This window comes from Condylura cristata, unplaced genomic scaffold, assembly GCF_000260355.1.
Source record: "Condylura cristata isolate star-nosed mole 26May11 unplaced genomic scaffold, ConCri1.0 scaffold00001, whole genome shotgun sequence".
NCBI lineage: Eukaryota > Metazoa > Chordata > Mammalia > Eulipotyphla > Talpidae > Condylura > Condylura cristata.
In genome coordinates, this window is record NW_004567102.1 from 17,617,096 (window position 1) to 17,635,902 (window position 18,807).

Below are 18,807 nucleotides of genomic sequence, written 5' to 3' on the forward strand. Positions count from 1 at the left end.
TGTGGCTTCCAGCCAGCAGGCCTCCTAATTTGTTCCTTTCCCTTTCCTCCTCTGTTTTCCACCCCATTCTCATAGGCTCTCAGGTTAACTGGGACAATGAGGAGTGTGAAGAATTTCTGCCTACCCTTGTAACAATCCATACAGTTCTGAGATACATGGTGACTTGTCAGACTTTGGCATGCTGTTCTGACTTTTATCCTTTGAATGTTTTAAATTCTCTTCACCTTATATGAAATATTTGACCAGAGCTCAGAGTCCAGCACATAAGATTCAGATGACAAAACTGTGTGTTATAAATAGCTATACAAAGGGCTTTGAATAGGACCTCCCTGGTGGCGCAGTGGTTAAAGACAGTGATATAAAGCTATTGCCAGTAACTACAGCATGAGTTCGATCCCTGGCCAGGTAGGTGACACATATGGCAAAGACAGACCTCTCCTTTCCCCCCTGCTCCTCCCCTCAGCAGTGTACTTTGTCAATCTGCCAGTTCTTCTCCCCACTCTGTCTCTGGTGAATCCTCTCACCTTTCCCACACCACTAGCTTATATCCTAGTTCTTGTATACATAAATAAATGTCTTAAAAAAATAACAACAACGAAAAAAAATCAAAGGGCTTTGGATATATCCCGTTTTAGAGTGAGAGTCTAAGGCTAAGGAACTGGCAGGTAAATTTGGATTCATTTAAAAGGGGTAAAAAGAGAACATTCAGTGGTAGAGAGCAAAGAAATTGCAGCATCATGCATCTCAGGTAAATGACATGTTGGTCACCTATATTGCTGTGACACTGGCCCTCATGTACTACCTATATTGCTGTGGCAATTTCCAGAAGATAGGAATTGCTGAGTCACACTCTTTACAAAGTATTTGGTCAGAGTGACACAGGGAAGTAGTAGGATGAGCAATGCAGTTGGCAGAAAAAGATAAGAGTTGCCTTTGGTTAGATTATATAAACATGTTCAGGGACACGGAGATATGGAAGCAATTTTCCTTTTTGCTAGAAGAGGCTGATGCAATTGATGATAACAAACATTTGGGTGAATCCTTCTAAGTTTGGAAGGAGTTCATGGCGTGTGGGTGGGAAGAGTTTCACTGGACCTTGGTGTTCCTCCAGGGGCCCACACACAGAGCCTTTTTATGTTATAGCAGAGTGAGGGGGCCACATTCCTGGTGCGCTTATGCATGACCTGGGGAATGAGGTAAGGGAGAAGACACCTCTTTTAATCCACCTGAAAGAATCCTCAAAATCTCATAAGTGCCTCAAATGCTTGGTCTAATTGAGGGGTACAAAGTAGAGTGTTCTTTTTTAACCTAAATTTGCCTGGGTGATTGGTGGGTTGACTATGAGCACTGGGGATTCAAATATAATCATTAGAAGATCTTAAGCCATTTAGAGTTCAGGGTTTAGTGGGGGAATATGGATAAATATTCATGATACTGAGAGATAAGGACAGCAATCTACAGGGACAAGATGCAAGGACTTTTCTGGGCTCGTGTTGGTACAAAAATTGGTTCTATTTATCTCCAGGCCAATATTACTCCAACTCCAGGTCCTCTAGATGAGACTTGGGTCTAACGATGACATTATCTCATACCTGGAACCATTCCCAATGCGTGCAATTCCTCAGTGGCCTCTAAGCTACTGGTCTGCTCCCTACAGACCTATTAATTATTACCCACCCTACATTGCTGCTTCTAGAGCAGACACCTGACAGGAAGTGTCAGGAACAGGTCAACACATTTTTAATCCCATATGATCTCTGGAAAGGCCCTCTTCCCTCTCTGGCTGTTGCTAGAGAACCTTCACCTTTGCTTCCTGATTTCTATCAGACTATTTCCTGCAGCTGCAGGGTCAGCTAGCTGCAGAGCTCAAAGAGCAAAAAATCAGCAATGGAGAGACTGGAAGCTTGAGAAATGAACAGTAGGCCCTTAATTCATTGCAAGCATGGATAGTTTGGCAGCCCTAGAAAATCGATAATCCTTGCTACAAAGAACTGCTGTTTTACCAGACAAATATGCTACTGTCACTTTGTGCAGATCTTTCTGCACTAGTATTTAGAGAAAAATAATTCTTGTTGTGTACAAAATTATAAGACATTCTATGAAGAAGATGAAAAAATGCTTGTTTTGGAAACTCATAAAATCATCTAGCTATTGACAAAACTGTTTCAGGGACTTAAAAAATAAGAAAAGCAAATACAGGTATCTTCACTACCTTCATATTCTTTTTAAAGGCACATTCTCCAAGTGTTTCTTCTCTACCTAAATATAAGAATTGAGAAACAGTCAAAGGAGAAACTAGTTAAGACTAAAGTTTCAGCAATCTGAACGCAAATCCTATTCTTGGAAGTATTATAGATACTTAGTTCCAGAAACTCTCTGATCATCAATGACAGTAAAGAAACATGATCACTTGCTCAGACCTAGGTAAAATAATACTAGGCACTTATTATAGTCAAGCACATCTCTCTGTTCTGTGTATAGGATACTAACTGTCTTAAAACACAAAGGATTAGCAGATGTTTCAGGTTCTGGTTTGTTCTAACATGAATTAATCCAGAAGCCCATGGGAACACAAATTCAGCAAAAAGGGAACAAACAACATACTGTGTAAAGGTCCCATGGCTTAGCGGTAGAGATTGGCCATTATGCCCTTAGGGGAAAAAACAATGGCTCAGAGCAGGGCTGGCTGGCAGTGATGCTGCAAAGCCTGGATTCGAAGGTGATCTAACTGGGAAGCCAGGCAAGCAGTTTAACAAAGCATTCATCCATAGGGGCTTTCCAGAATGGCACAGTTTGGGTTGAGACTGTGGATCAAAGGTAGAAGCTTGGGAAAGGAATGCAGGGAGTCTTGGAGGGAAGCCTCCGCCTTTGCAGTAAGGTGGCATGCGCTTTTGTAGGGCACACTGTTGTGTGAGTGTCCTGGAGGGATCCCGTGAAGATACCCTGAAGATTCCATGTGACCCAGACAAAGGAGAGAAGCTGGGAGAAGTTATATCAGATTTCACCCCAACACCAAAAAGTGAGTATAAACAAGTTTAAGATGAGGCTTTTATCACCTACTTCAAATCTTCAAAGGCTATGCTATATACTGTGATTCAGCCTTTTCTCAGTTTCTGGGATTTTGATTCCGAATTGTACTGATTTTTGCAGTCCCATCCTTATGATTACTTTGAGTTTTCAATTGTTTAAACCCATTTTGTTTTGCACCATAGGCCTAATGCCAAACTTTAGCACTAAGCTCATAGGATTATCAAAGAAATGGCAATGCTGAGGGATTCATGGCAATGTATTACTTGTAATCCATTCCTTGGTTATTTGGTGTCCTTTATTCCGTAACCTCTAATCCCCAATGTAGCAATACAAATAAAAGGTTGGCAGTCTTCTTCTGTTAAGGGCCAGATGGTAAATATTTTAGGTAACGCCCCACTTTGCATCAGAGCGAGAAACAGTGATAGACATAGAACAAGTAAGGCTGTGTTCTAATAAAACTTTATTTACAAAGCAGGTGTCAGTTTGGATTTGCCATGTGGACCATCGTTACTCACCTATGATATAAATAAACAGACAACTATATTTCATACTCTGTATGAGCAAGCTTTTAATTCTGATTATCTTTTCCTTATAGATGAGGGGGAAAAGAGGAGCCATGAAGTCACTGCCATTTCCCTTCTATTTTATATTTGTTACTCTGGAAACTAAAAACCTTAAATCAAACCTCCCATGTGCTTTTAAGACATGGAAGAGGCTGGAATATTTTGATCCAGGGTTTCTTTAAAGAGAGGGACCCTTTAGCAAAATTTCCTTTCCATCTATGGAAGTATTATGTGCAGATAATCTCTGGCCTCTATTCTTTCTTTCTCCCATTTTATTTGACAAGATGATCAACTAATAGCCTTTATAATTTTACAAAGTTAATAGAGTTAAAAGAACTAAAGACAAGGCAAATACCATTTCTTTGAAAACCAGAAAAATACCAAAACAAAATCAAGTCCATGGTCACACATAGTTGCTTTCCTTGTCTAAAAAATAGGAAAGCTTGGACCAATGGGAAGTTATCCAACTCTCTCGTGTTATTGGTGAACTGCAGTGCGGGTGTGTTGAAATCCTTATCCCTGGTTACCTAATGTCATGCTACTTCGAAATAGGGTCTTTAATCAAGTTAAGTTGGGGACATGCAGGCAAGCTTTAATCCTACACGATTAGTGTTTTGTAAGAGGGAGATTTGGACACAGACATGTGTGCAGGGAGATTGCCACATGAAGACACAGAAACACACAGGGACAGTGGAAGCAGAGAGGGATGTGCTGTAACTGCAAAGCAAGATTGGCACCCACGATGGCTATTAACTTTCAGAAGTAGGAGAGAACAGACTCTACCTCAGCACTCTCCCGTGCTGGCACTGTGATTTTGGACTTGAAGACTTCAAGAATGGTGAAAGGATACATTTCTGTCATTTTATATCACCTAGTTTGTGCTAAGTGTGGCAGCTCTAGAAAACCAATGTGCCCCTCCAGCATTGATGTAAACCAGTAACTCATATTCTATAGGTTGTTCTCTGCTCATGTCTGTTAAATCTCTTAGCTACTTAGATACTACTGTAATGGTACCAATGAATTAATCCTGTCATCCCATGCACACAATAGGCTACCTTCTGATTTTATTTTATATCTTTCAAATAATCTGGGACTTTCAAAGCCAAATGGAAAAGATCATTTTAATACTTTTCCTATTTTTGTTATGTGAATTCAGAAACAAAACCAAGGGCAGTTTGGCAAACTCTCAGCAACTGATAGTATGACTGAAAAACCTGACATGTCAGCAATTGTTCTACTGTAACAGGTTCTTTGGGCACATGGAATATAACAAAGCACTGTATTGTCTGAACTCTTCAGAATATATCACTGGTGTTCACATAAATCCCTTTAGCTTAGTCTGTGCTGTCAAAGGGGAATTCTCTGGTGTCTTTGTTTTCCTTTGGAGCTTTCTCTTCTAATTTTCTCTGTGTTTGATGACATGGGTCTAATAGAACATCAAGTACCTGGCCTAGCAGAATCACAAAAAAGTACTACTATAGACCTTCTGCAGTGTATTGGCATTTTGATAGGTCAACAAAAGGCAATTTCCATCAACTTTAATAGCTAACATTTATTGAGTGCTTCCTCTGTGCCTACACTCCTGAAGGTGTTTACCGGAAGATAACTTTTCTTTCTCAGAACAGCCTTATGAAGCAGGTGCAATTCCTATCCTACTTTCTAGCTAAAGGCTTGAATTACTGTGATGCTAAGTAAAACTTGCCCACATTCACAAGGCTGGAAAGTCAGAAGTAAGATTACGAGTCCACGTAGTCTGACTGCAAAGTCTTATCTTTGATCATTATTTTGTTGGCTTTCTCCCTGGGAAATACTCCCATCCAAGATCTGAATGTTATGGTTTTCCTCACTAAAAAACTCAGTGGTTTTCAAATGCTCTTTTTAGTAAATGCCCAATTTGAATCTGGGTGTTTGCCCAAGGTTGCAGATTAGCTCTGCACGAAGGAGACTGAGTTGATGGTCTTTAGAGTCATGATTGAGTCATGATACAGAATGCGCTTGACCTCTGAATGATTAAAGACATGTGGGCAGCATGTCAAAGTTGTTACATATTTTTAAAAAATAATATAATTGTTTATTTTTACACCATTGTGTGCCTTTTCCCATCTCAGTTGAAATCCCATGGGCTTCCCATCACCAAATCACCTGTGTGCCATCACTATAGTCCAGTGCACTTCCCCGCTCCCCCATTTTTGATCCCATTCCCCACTCCACCCCCATAAAATGTCTCGGGTATATAGTTGTTCATAATTATTATTTTCTAGCCTGGTCCTTTATATTCATGCTATGAGTGAGACCATCCGGTATTTTTCCTTTTCTTTCTGGCTTACTTCACTAAGCATGATCTTTTCCAGCTCCATCCATGTTGCTGTAAAAGGCCTGTGTTTACCTTTTTGATTGCTGAGTAATATTCCATTGTATATAGTGGTTACATATTTTTTAACTAGGTCTACCGGCTGAAAATATCACTTTCTCAAAATTAAATATATTTTAAATCATACTATTGTACAGCAGGATTATTGGTAATGGCTATAACTGTACACCTTGCAATCACATTTTGGGCAATGACAGACCACATCTACTATGGTAGTTCCCAGTTCCTACTGCCTAGTGACATTGTCATCATTTTAACATTGTAATCACGCGACAGCATCCTCACATATTTTGTGTTTGCTGTGTTCCTGGTTCTTTATTTAATCTCATGTAGTTTGTTCTTCAGGTCCCTAAGCATACAAAACCCCACTAATACTGGGAAAGAGGTCATATCAAGTGATTAACTTGGAAATAAAACCAAAAGTGGTTAAGGACTAAAAGAGTGGGAAACCACTGATCATTGATGCTCACCAAATCAGTATTTCCATCTCACCATAACTGGAATCTTGAAGAATAAGAACCAACTGACAGAAGCTATTGAAGTACCTCTTCACTGAAGGCAAAGAGACGAACAAAAATTCAAGAACAATCTTACATCAGATATGAAGAAGCATCATATGATCTGAATTGAAGACCCAGACATGTCCCTCTCAGTATCAGGACAGTCACAATCAAAACAAAATGCTTGTTTGTGATGTTTAAAGAAAGCCTGGACTTAAGATAATGTTGAATCTGCTGGTAACTTTGATGTTCATTCAAAGAAGAAATTGCCTAATGATGCATTTCCTAGAACATATTCCCATCGTTAAGTGATTCATGACTGGAAGTTCTGCTCACTTCCTTCTGGAACATGCATGGAGGTGGGGGGAAAGGTGTCAGAGATTCAGGAAAAAAGGCCAAGAGCCCATTGTTTCTTCTGGAGGAGTTCCTGCAGGCCAGAGGCACCTATTGTGGGTGTTCAAGAGGGAAAAGGATGGAGCAGAAGTGTTTTTAGGACAAGACTTTAGTCTCAAACCCAGTACCTTCTCTCTCTGTGTGTATATATGTAAAGGATGAAAACTCCTTTAAATATCCTCAAATGACTTTCATGGAAAATAGAACTTGTAAACGAAATGAAATGTCAACAGAGTGCCCCAACTAAAGTATGAAGAAACACTAAAAGGAAAGGGAAATTAAAAGTTATTGCTCAGGAGCATCTATAGTCAAGACTTACTGGTGGAGTCAAGTGCTTGCACCCATGTGGAGTGTGTGGACACTGGGGTATGCATGTGTGTTCTCACTATAGGAGGTGGGATTTCCCCAGTGGTGCATAATCTAAGTTAGAAGCAAAGCAATGTATAATCTGACTTAAAAAAAAAAAAAAAAGTTGGGCCCTCCCTGGTGGCGCAGCGGGTTAAAGTCAGTTCAGCATGAGTTCAACCCCCACTCATCCCAGAGGTGATCCACATGGCGCGGCAGACCTCTCCTGACCAGCCCGCTGCTCCCCTCAGCAGTGTACTTCATCGGTCAACCTGTTCTGCTCCCCACTCTGTCTCTGGTGAATCCTCTCACCACCCCTGCACCTCTGACCTGTACCCCAGTTCTGTATGAATAAATAAAAAATGTTAAAAAAAAAAAAAAGTCAAGGAAGCAACAATCCATTTCCCCTCTATTTTAGTGGCACTACTGAGATATTCAGCCTAGATTAACACCAAGCAACAATACCTCATTTCAACGTGGAAAACAGAACTGAGTCCTGGTTTTGTAGCTTAATTGAATTTTTTGGCAGTGAAGCAGGATGCGGGACTATTCACAGAGTTACAGACCGCCCTATACTTTCTACAAACCTGCCATATCTGATCGTCATCTGTTGGGGCAAACAATTACCTCGCTGATTTTCACAACGCATATGAGGGGCTGAGTAACCTGACTGACAGCCATTTGGTCAGGATTTCCTTCCTCATGAATCTTGCTTGTCCTTGTCTTTCTCTTCTCCCTGAGCTTCCTGCCATCTGCCACCACTCTTCATCTTACTTGTTCCCTATTTCCTCTCCTGCTTGCTCTCCTTTCTCATTTCTTTCTCTTCCCTCCCTTCTACCGGGGGAGGTAATGGCCCTCGCCTAGAAATGGGGTTGAGGATTTCTTGTCTCTGATGGCCACTATATGCCCTAAGACTGTCTGCTGCTTCCCCACACCCCCACCCCACCATGCTCAGTCTCCTGACACTGTCCTCCTTTCTCTCTTTCCCTCACTAACTCTCTTTGACTATTGTTTCAATCTCCAATATTTGATCTGTAACCTCAGCTGTATATGTCAGAAAATGTCTGAGGAACAGAGTCATAATCAGATCTTAACCCTTTCATAGAGTTTAAACATTGACTCATAATCACCAAATAATGGCTAAAACATCAGCATTGTGCCATGTTCTTTTATTATAATTTACAAATAGGGGACTAAGATATAAATAAATGAAACAATAGGCCAGAGCTCACTGTTTATGGGGCTCTTAAATAGCAGAGCTGGGATATACTCTTACACAATCAGCAGGGAGCGCTATGAAGCCAGTTCCTGTCCTCAGAGAACTTGCTGCCTGGAATAAGAGAAAACACCTGCATAGGAATAGAAGAGCCCTTGGCACTTAATGTTTCTTGGATCTTGTGGCGTGTCATGTGTGTCCCTTACATGCATTCTCTTATTAATCATCTAAATAATGCAAATACTAGTAATACTCCAGCAGTGTTCCAGTTACAGATAATAAAGCATCAGAGACAGAGAGGTTGCTAGTTAGCAGCAGGTGGACTGTCTCAGAGCCTGTTCTGCTGCGTGACTCCAAGAGAGAGTGATATTTCTGGCAGATGGGACCAGAGAGGAGTGGCAGGCATCTGAGCTGAGTTAGGGATGGAGGAACACCTGGAGGAATACCTGTAATAGGGACAGATGAAGGCACCTGGGTCTGGATCGGGCGGAGTGTAGGGACAGCAGCAGGAGAGCCGGTGTTGCCAGCCACTGGGATGAAGCAGGGAGCCCAGGGTGCTGGGAGAGGGCAGGCATTGCTTTCTCCTTTTTTTTTTTTTTTAAACATTTATTTATTTGTGCATACAGAACTGGGGTACAGAGCAGAGGTGCAGCGGTGGTGAGAGGATTCACCAGAGACAGAGTGGGGAGCAGAACAGGTTGACCGATGAAGTACACTGCTGAGGGGAGCAGTGGGCAGGTCAAGAGAGGTCTGCCACGCCATGTGGTCACCTCCAGGGCTGGGGATCGAACTCATGCGGAAGTGGCTTTTAGCTTCTTAGTGCTGTGCTCCAACCCGCTGCACCACCAGGGGATTTTAAATTTTAAAGACATGATTCTTTTTTCCAGTTACATCTTGAAGAGAACAACTTGACTGTGGAGCATCTGTAATTCTAATAAACATGTCTTTTACTGTTCTGGGCAGCTGTTTTGACGACTTGTTAGAAAGCACCAATGTCTGTCCTACTTGGCACTCTGCACTGTGTGTTCAGGGAGGGCCTGAAGGCGAGAGCTGGAACCCAAGTTCTGATTCTGCCCTGGGGATCTCAGGCATTCCTCATGTGCCCAAGTGTAGGGGAGTAATGCAGGCTCCAGCTTATCCTTGCAAGACATCAAGAGTCCAAAGAGGGAAAAAATGAGTAAAGCTATCCAAGAAAGTTGCTATTGGAAATCTAGGGAAACGAATATTTTAACTACCCTGTTTATTTTGTTCTTTCAATACACTATGGTTTTCTTTTTCTTTTTTAACATTTGAAAAGGGCATGTTTATTAGGAAAAGGAGGAAACACAGGCACCTGTGTTATCCCAGGTGGGCTGCCTTGGCTGGGGAGCTGTTGCAGGGGCTTTGCAAAGGGAGGAGTGTTGTGGGGAGATCAGGGTGAGACTTGAGGTGCCTGGGTGAAAGAATACATGAAAGACAGAGTGGAAAACAGGAAAGGGGGAGTTATTGAAATACACTGCTAAGAGAAGCAGTGGGCGAGAGAGGCCTGCACAACATTGTACTTATTAAATATCTGTCATCAGCAACTCAGAATAGAAATACTGTGGCCTACATTAATTTGGGGTGCCTTTGTGTTTTCACAGATGTGATATAGTTTAACCTATATAATCATCTGATGCAGTAAGTAGGATGGTAATGATTAATAGTGTGCTTTCAGAAACTGAGACCCAAACTACTTGGTTAGCAAATGCTGGATCTAGGTATAAAATTCCAGTTTTTCAGCTCTCAAAGTAGACTTCTTTCCAGAGACACTAAGGGTGGCCATTAGGCTACAACACTTACTAACGATCTTGGCAAAATTCAACAGAAGCAAGAAGCCTGGCTTTATAAAACTCTTACCGTGCATAATTCACAGTAACAGTAAATCTGTCTTTGTAATTCGAAATTGGCTTCTTTTGCTTTGACCCCTCAGGATAGAATCTGCCAGAGCTTCAGTAGCCCCGTGAGGCTTTGCTCACACCCCTCTAATGACACAGATTGCATTGCATCAGACAGCAATAATTTGTTTATGTATCTGTGTCCCCAGCCTTTCTTCCCCCAACCCTAGCCCCTGGGGATAGTCAGATAAGGTGTAGTCTTCCTGGACCTTAGCACCTAACAGGTTGCTAGACATAACAAATGCTCAAGATGTTTTCATCAAAGGAAAACTTATTTTGACTGCATAAAGTTTAGAAACATTTCAACAGTGAAGAAAATTCTAAACAGAATACTGGTTAAAATTAAAATGAAAAAATGTAAAACGTGTGCATCTGTGTATGTGTATGTATGTGTTGTCTTAAAACCAATACAATTTTTTCTGAGGTAAATTGTTACCTACTTTTATGGATTTCTAATAATAGCTGGTGGGATATAAACTGATATTTATTCTTTCTAATGTCTCCACTTGGGGATGTCTGCATTTAATGATGATTTTAATAATAATAATAATAATAATAATAATATTTCAAGCAAATTATAATATTTATGAAATTTATACAAGTCTCCTAAAGTGGAAATAGTGCATACATAAGAATTATGTAAGCACCATATCTATATTTGAAAAGTACTACCTTAGAAATTAACATATTATCAAACCTGAATAAGAGCAAAGATAGCATCAATTAAAAATAGTAGTTAAAATGAAAAAGGGCCCTCCCTGGTGGTGCAGCAGGTTAAAGCACTGCACTAAGAAGCTTAAGCCACTTCCGCATCAGTTCGATCCCCGCCTGCCCAGGAGGAGACCACGTGGCGTGGCAGACCTCTCCTGACCCGCCCGCTGCTCCCCTCAGCAGTGTACTTCGTCGATCTGCCTGTTCTGTTCCCCACTCTGTCTCTGGTGAATCCTCTCACCCTCCGCATCTCTGGCCTGTACCCCAGTTCTATATGAATAAATAAATAAATCTTAAAAAAATTTTTTAAAAAATGAGAAAGATAAATAGCTATTACATGCAGCAAATCTGTGGGATCAGGTGCTTTGAAAGTTGAATCTGAACTGAACATGATCCTGGATTCCACCATCCTCATAGATTAACCAACATCCTCCTCAGGGCCTGATGATCCTGGGGTACCCTGATTCTCTTGGGCCTGTGCCCAGGGTTGCCACTTGAATAGCAAGGGCATTAATTTTTTACTACTATTGGACAAATCATCCAGCTTAATGTATGAAAGCAGCACAAATTTATTATCCATGTCTGTAGTTTATAAGTCTGGGTCAGCTCAGCTGGTTTCTCTGCTCCAATTTCACAAGGCTATCCTCAAATTGTTGACAAGCTGGGTTTTTCTGGAAAGGTTCATTCTATCCTCCTCATACTCATAGTTGTTGATACAATCCATTTCCTTGTGTTGTAAGACCGAGGTTCTCATTTCCTTGCTGTCAGCTGACTTTAGCTTCTAGAGGCTTCTCACCCATCTTCACCCATGGCTCGCCGCCTCTCAGAGCCAGCAGGAGTGAAGGGAATTTTTCCCACATTTGGAAGATAACTGACTTTCTTCCCCTATTTTATCTCTGACTCTAGCTGAAGAAACTTCTTTGCTTTTAAGGGTGCAAGTTACTAGACAGGGTTCACCTGATTAATGTCATTTCTAGAACCCTTTTGTCATGTCACATGACATACACACAGGATCCAGATGTTAGGGAGTGGATAGTAATTAGCCCATCTTATGGCACCTTGGGAAAACTGGAATTTACACTCTATTTCAGCCAATTTTTGCATCTGGGGCCACTTTTTCTTCTCAGCTTCTTAACTTTTCTCTTAATTGACAAAGCAGTGAGTGAACATTCTTGAACTTCTTCCCCATAGGAGATAATCGACCCAGCTTTTGGAGGAGAACTTGTTTGGGGCAATTCTTTCTCCTGGTCTTTGGCCATTTTCCATTGGAGTTGTAATTCCAGCTCACACTGCTGAAATTTTCCTACATTTTAGGGAGTATTTCTCTATTTCTAAAAGTAAATTGCTTCCTCAGTGGATTTTCTGCAGTTTCACTACATTGAGGTCATTCAGCAGCACTTGAAACTGAATGTATTTTCAAATATTGAAAGGTGCTTATCCAGTTCAGAGGCTTTTCATTTGACCTACAATTTTTTGTTCATTTGATTTCCTTCAAATAGTTTTTCTTTTTTTAAGATTTATTTATTTATTCATACAGAACTGGGGTACAAGCCAGAGATGCGGAGGCGAAAGGAATCACCAGAGACAGAGCGGGGAGCAGAACAGGCAGATCAACGAAGTACACTGCTGAGGGGATCAGCGGGTGGGTCAGGAGAGGTCTGCCTGCCATGTGGTCACCTCCGGGGCAGGCGGGAATCGAACTCATGCGGAAGCAGCTTTAGCTTCTTAGTGCTGCGCTTTAACCCGCTGCGCCACCAGGGAGGACCTGATTTCCTTCAAATAGTTTTAAAAAATGTCTTGCTTTCTTCTTCCAAATTCTTTTATGCTAACTTAAGTTAGCAGCATCAATGAGGTTTTTTTCAAAGTGTCTTCTGACAATCAGCAGTCGTGTATGTTTCACTCCTTTTGTCTAATTCTAAGTTGTCATCATTGGTGTCATATTCTTTATATAGAACAGACAAATTTATCATCTTCGGCAGTCTCGGCCATTTGCATTCACAACAGGTTTCACTTTTCAAGTTTTTGTTATTTTTTTTTCTTTCTGTGTTTCAATTTCCAATTTCCCTTCTATCATGGTTTTTGGGAAAGCATGTTTTTGACTTTTTTGAAAAGGAGTGTTTTTAAAACCCTAGAAATATGGCTGCAGAACTGAGGCTACAAGAGGGGGACAGAGGAAGCGACAAAGTGGGGGGCCCAATGGTCTGCAATAAAGGAATGTGGGTGCCTTGGAGGTGGATGTGATGTGGAGGTGAAACTGTCCTAAATCATACAGCGTTGTAAATAAATGTTACTTCAAGTTTAAAAAAGAAAGAAGTGGATATTTATATTCAATCCATCTTTCCCTCTGAAGTTGTTCTGTAGACTTCTGAGATTCCTTTAAGATAGTTTTGGTGGGAGTTACAAGAGAATGGAGGGATTTTGATGCATTTTCAATTAACCATGTCTCTGCCCTTGGAGATGAGCCACCATTACTCCATGAATCAACTTCAGGAATCTTGTCAATTATTTGGCAAGAAGAGCCACTGTGTCCTCAAGAAGAAATGGACTTGTGCAGCCTTCTGTCAAATTCTGCATCAGTAATATCAGAGGCTTGATCTCCACTGGACATGATTCATGTTTTCTTAGCTTAACCAGCAGGCCAATCTTCTCACCAATTTCACTGTATTCTTTAGTCTGAGCAGGAAAATTTTGGCCCGGTCTTCTCCCCTCAAATCACACTGGCTCCTTTATTATAGAGACCAAATACCAGAACCATTGGCAAAGTCGAAGAGAATTGGGCACTGTCTCCACTGTTCAGACAATACTAGAAGAGCACCAAACCGTTCTTGGACTTCTAGCAAGACTGTGATTTTTGTGGCAGTCAGCAAGTGGTCTGTGGTTCAGACCACAGCTCTGTGTCTGATTGCCTGGGAGCCAAAACCCATGGCTTGGGACCCTGCAGTGTTCCTCCTGTGAGCCAAACAAGTGGCTGAGCAGCAGCCCATCAGTGGTATTGGGAGATGGGGAAGCCAGACTCTGTAAACCAGTGCTCTTTAACGCTGCTCTGTGTGAACAAAGAGAAAGTGCACCAATAGAAAGTGAAATTATTTGTGTAGTGCATTTGGGGAAAATGGAAAACAGCCTATGAACACTGGTCTCTCTAGGCTTCACCTGCAGACCTGCAGGGCTATGCGTTTCCTGCTCCCAGGACTCTTTCTGTCACTCTCATTTCTGGTTTTCTAGTTTTTTTCGTCCATAGACGAACTGGGGTGTAGGCCAGAGGTGGGGGTGATGAAAGCGTTCACCAGAGACAGAGTGGGGAGCAGAACAGGTGGATCAACTGGAATACACTGCTGAGAGGAGCAGAAGGAGAGACAGGAGAAATCTGCTGCACTATCTGTGGGTCAGACCCCTGGGATTGAACTTAGGCCATAGAAGTGATAATGCTGAGACTTAACCCTTAGTCCCCCAGGGAGGCCCAGATTCTCATTTTTGAATCAGAAAAAGTCCTCAAAGTGACTGTGATCACCCTCCAGTTTTCTTAGGTGTCTCCTTGTGGCCAGGAGCATGGTTGTCATTGAGAAATAGTTGAAGAAATGAACAGTAACTGAAATAGCTCTCACTTAAGGTTAACTTGGAATGGTTATTTTGACTCAAGCAGGTTGCAACGTAAAACATAGTACCTATGTCTGTGGCCCTATCTCTATATAAAATTACCATAGATCAGGTAACTGAAACAACAGCATTTATTCTTCACAGTTCTGGAGGTGGGGACAACCAATATCTGGGTAGCAGATTCTGAGTGAATATATTCTTCTGGTTTACATAAGATGGCCATCTTCTCATTTGTATCCTCTCCTGGTGCAGAGAGGGCTGACAGTCTCATTTCTTCGAAAGACGCTGATTCCACCATGGAGCTCTACCCTCATGATCTTATTGTCTCTAAAAGACTTCACTTCAAATACCATTACATTAGAGGTTCTGAAAACAGTGCATACGAATATAACTATATATGTGTGTATGTGTAAGCATATATTTAATTAGTGTCAGCAATTAGCTACTATTTACTTAGTGCTTACTCAGTGTGTGTGTATATATAGACACACACACACATCATTTTTTACATATGCAAACTTAATAGAATGTGTGTGACTATATATTCTATCTATGTAAATAATATATAGATAGAATATGTGTGTGTGTGTATATATATATATATATATATATATATATACACACACATATATGTATTTTTAACCACAAATATAGAAAGCACTAAATAAACACTGGTTTGTCATAACTAGTTCTTACCTGCTTCTGAAGATTTGGTAATAGAGAAAAAAAGCATGGATTTTAATAAAAATTACTAGGGAAATAACTATGAAAATATTATTAAACTTCTAATAATTTTTTTTAAAAGAAAGAAAAGTAGAATACAAGTTGTGTTGGATAATTCCTTCCACCTGTAATGTTGCCCAGCAATTTAATTCCTGGCTTTCAGCTAGTTTGGCAAAATCCTGGTTGTCAGGGCTGTGTTTTATTGTGCTCAACTGTGATGACTCAAGAGCAAGAGAAAGTGTTTTGAATATAAACATGGATAGTTCAATGATGGCAATATGTTCTGAGAAATGCATCATGAGGTGCTTTCTTATTGTACAGATGTCAGAGTGGAATTGCATAGTGCTAGATGATGTGCGCTGATACACATCTCGATTGTATATAGGGACCACATCCTAAATGCCACCTACCCCCGCTTAGCACTGCTCTACGGCACATGATTGTAAAGTGAATTCTCGATACTCATGGATTAAATAACTTTAGAATGGGAATTCAGCAAGCAGTGAGCCATGAGGGATTGAGATTTATTCATTCATTCACTCAACAAAGCATACATCTTGACCCCTGCTGTACACCAGGAATGGCACTAGATGCTGGAGTGACAGTAATAAGCATGGCAAAATAAAAGCAAGAACAAGGTGTTCACGTTCAAGGAACATATTCTGAAAGGGGCGTAAGAACATAAACAAAACAGGATGGCACCAGAATGTATGCTAAGATGTGGTGAGTAAGAACTGGAGGGCTGCCTGGCAGGAACTGCTGTAGCTGACAGTTGGAGCCAAGGCCAGAAGCACAGCTCTGGCTCTGGGGAAGCCCAGGAAATAATACCCTGACTACTGTCTTCTGCCCTATGATTTTCTAATGCTTTCCTTTGATAAATCTGTTGACCAAAGAGTCTGAGTCTGAAGAATAGTCCCTGGGGGTCTGTCTTATGGAACGCAGGACAGAGAAAGAGCATGATGAGGGGCATGGGACTAGGAATTAAATAGAGTTGAGTGAATGAATAACCTCCAAATATAGTCTATCAGAAAACTTGTACTACATCTAAGCTCCTTGAGGGCAGAGTCTAAGTGGGGTGTAACTTTCTCTTCCACACCAGACCCAGGGAACACAGAACTTGGCAAGAAGTAAATGCTTGTTAATTTAATTGTTCTGATCTAAATGAGCATGCTTCAGGCATCAACCACCACTTGGGGATTCTGGTTCTTCACTGGCCCTAGAGAAATGCAGAATCTTTTCCTTATGGTACTCCAGCAATGAGCTTTGTGTATGGTTATGTCTCATGAAAGTTTGGTAAACAAGGGAATGATACTTTTTGCTTTGAGAATTTCTTTTGTTACCTGTATACAGAGTTGTGCAGAATAAAACATTTCTCTAACTGGAATTCTGTAATAGATGGAAAGACATCCAACATTTAGGATAGAAGACTTGAGGGACAGATTACAATCATTTCAATTTCCTTTTTCCTTTCTTCTGAGGAATCCTCTCTTCACACAGTGATGAAGAATAGATTCATGTATTTGCTCTTGTAATCTCTACATAATATATCCTCCCCAAACCATCCTATATTGGGAAACTCCTGTACAGCTGAAGTGAGAGGAATTTAGTTGCAGATGAGTTATGTACAGTTAGTATTGCTTCAGAAGTGACAAAATCAATAATTTAGAGTCTTAGAAGTAGGGGAACAGAGATCGAGGGAGATAGAAGCGAGGGGGTAATTTTGATATTAGATGGGTCTACTTGATAGTTTGTAGGGACTAGATTTATGCAAAAACTCGAGTTATAGAATACTTTAATATATGTTGTAGGTCTATAAGGACTCCAAAAGGAAAGGCTATGAGATTTGTCTGGGTTTGTCCTTCAGGAAGGGAAGAGGCAAGAAAAAGTAGAGGAATTAAGTGCAAGTCTCATGACTGAGAAGGGGAGAGAGGAGAGCACAGTGATGATGTGAGCGATCCAGCGGGGATGATTGACTGGAAAGCTCCTTTTCCATGGACACCAAGTGTAGAAGGTGAGAAATGTGGTTTCCAAAATGTAAAATTGATCATTGTGTAGAGACGATGTACTTACAAATAATTTCTTTGTAAACATAATTAAAAAAAATAATTCACATGGACACCTTCTCCATAGCTCCTTGCATCTAGGTAGTGCCAAATACCAAATTCTGTCCAAAGACATGTGGGTGGAACTGATGCAGACAGCTTCCAGGTCTAACTCACCAAAAAAAAAGAAAAAAATCCTATTCGGTGTTCCCCACTAACTAAAGGTAGAGTTATCCTCAAATGGAAAGAAACAGGATTTCTGAAAGTGGAACCGATGGTGACAACCTAAATGTGAATAGAAAACAAAAGCGGTCAGATGAAAAGGCAGAACCTCCCATTCATATCATATCCCTGGACAGTCCTTCCCCTTTGAGGCCCCACTATGGGAATGAAGACAGCTCAAGGGAGTAATGTTTACTACTGTAATCAAGGTCTTGCATCATGCATATGGAGGCATCACCCTTTCTGAGCTAAATAATGATAGTTTTAGTAGTCTTCTTTTATATTAAAATTGTCAGTCATTTACACATCTATATGACTTTGGATTACATTTTCACTCCTCCAAATGTACATCCACTTCACTCACCCCCCACCAAACCTCCTGTGCCAGTGTCCTATCCCCTCTATATCTGCCATGTTCCCTTCGGTAACCAATAAATTCTTCACTAAGTCTAAGATTTGTTTGTTCCTGTAAGGTTTGTTGTTGTTGTTTTGTAGCCCACAGATCAGACAATCTGTCTGATACCTACTTTCACTTTCTGATTTATATCACTTAGCATAATCATCTCAAGACCCATCCGTTAAACCTCAAAAGGCACTATTTCCTCTTTTTCAGTAGTAGAGTATATTCCAGTGAGTCTATACTCCATATTTTCTTTTATTCATTCATCTTTCCTTGAGTATTTAGGTTGGTTCCATGGCCTGATAATTGTGGTGCTATGAACATAGGAACACATAAATCATTTTGTATTAGAATGTGCGTATTCCTTGGGTATAATGTATACCTAGCAGGGATATTGCTGGATCACATGGGATTTCTATTTCCTTTTTTTTTTTTTTAAAGATTTATTTATTTGCGCATACAGAACTGGGGTACAGGCCAGAGGCTCAGGGGCAGTGAGAGGCTTCACCAGAGACAGAGTGGGGAACGCACCATGTGGTCACCTCCGGGGCAGGTGGGAATTGAACTCATGCGGAAATGGCTTTTGCTTCTTAGTGCTGTGCTTTAACCCGCTGCGCCACCAGGGAGGGCCGGGATTTCTATTTTCATAAGATATCTCCATACCATTTTTCATACATACTGCCTCAACTTGCATTCCCACCAGCAGCCGATGAGAGTGCCTTTAAAAAATTTTTTTTATTTTTGAAGATAGCAGCCCCTTCTATAGCTATGATTGAATGTC